This window comes from Trichechus manatus, unplaced genomic scaffold, assembly GCF_000243295.1.
Source record: "Trichechus manatus latirostris isolate Lorelei unplaced genomic scaffold, TriManLat1.0 scaffold00027, whole genome shotgun sequence".
Classification (NCBI taxonomy): Eukaryota; Metazoa; Chordata; class Mammalia; order Sirenia; family Trichechidae; genus Trichechus; species Trichechus manatus.
This window is the reverse complement of record NW_004443963.1, coordinates 20,529,875-20,531,377: the sequence shown is the minus strand read 5'-3', so window position 1 is coordinate 20,531,377 and position 1,503 is coordinate 20,529,875.

The following is a 1,503-nucleotide window of genomic DNA, read 5'->3' as shown; positions in this document are numbered from 1 at the left end:
AGGACAGGATGGTTCCAGTAGGCATCCAAAATAAAACACCAGATGACCTTCCAGTAGAAGAAAAGGCACTAGACCTAACTAACAGGGAATTCAAATCTTTAATATTCAGAATTATCCAAGAGTTGAAGCAAAAAGCAGACAAAAATTAGGAAAAAATAGACAAATTCATGGAAAGTAAGACAAATTCTTGGAAAATACAGACAAGAAAATGGAAGAATTCAAAAAAAAAAACCAGGAACAAAATGCTAAAATAAATTCAGAACTAGAAACCATACAAAAACAACAATTAGAAATCCAAAAGATAAATAACAAGATTTCAGAAATGGACAGTGTCATAGAAAGGCTGAGGAGCAGATTTGAAACTATGGAAGACAGGATAGGCAAAATTGAAGGCAAACACTTGGATACAACTTTGTTTGAGGAAAAATCAGAAAAAAGAACAAAGAAAAATGAAGAAACCCTGAGGATTATGTGGGATACAATCAAAAGCAAAAATCAGTGAGTGATCAGTGTTTCAGAACAGGAGGAGAAAACAGAAAACACAGAGAGGTTCATCGAAGAATTGCTGACAGAAAACTTCCTCAATATCATGAAAGATGAAAAGCTGACCATCCAAGAAGCTCAATGAACCCCATTTAGGATAGACCCCAAAAGAAAATCACCAAGACATATCATAATCACACTCGCTAAAACCAAAGACAAAGAATCCTTAGAACAGCTTCAGAAAAACAAAAAGTCACATACAGAGGAGAAACAATATGACTAAGTTCAGATTATTCAACAGAAACCACACAGGCAAGCAGGCAATAGGATGACATGTATAAAACCTTGAAAGAAAAAGATTGCCAGCCAAGAATAATATATCCTGCAAAACAAATATGATGGTGAAATTAGGTCATTTCCAGATAAACAGAAATTAAGGGACTATGTAAAAACCAAACCAAACTTACAAGATTTATTAAAGGGAGTCCTTCGATCTGAGAACTAACAACATCAGACCACAGGCTGAATATAGGACACAGGATTGTACTCACCAGACACCAACCTAGGACATGAATTCTTAAGGACTATGCAAAACCAAAAGAATTACAACACGGAACCAGAGAGTTTAATCTGTAAATGATAACAGCATCAGAACAATAAAAGAGGGAATAAATGGTATAGGTGTAGAACCTTCTAATGGAGAGGAAGGCAAAGTGATACCAAATAATAATCGACTGGTTCAAATCTAGGAAGATAAGGGTAAATTTCAAGGCAACCACAAAGAAAGTTAACAAACCTACTCAACAAAATAGATAAGAAAAACATAAAGTCTCAATAAAAACAAAACCTACAAAAAAAAAGAAATGAAAAAAAAATCCACAAACAAAAGGAACTCAGCACAGGAGAGCAAGAGGACCAAAGAAAACAGCACCACAAAAAAAAAGCACTACAAAATGCAATCCCACTCCTAGGAATGTATCCTAAAGAAATAAGAGCCATCACACGAATAGACATATGCAC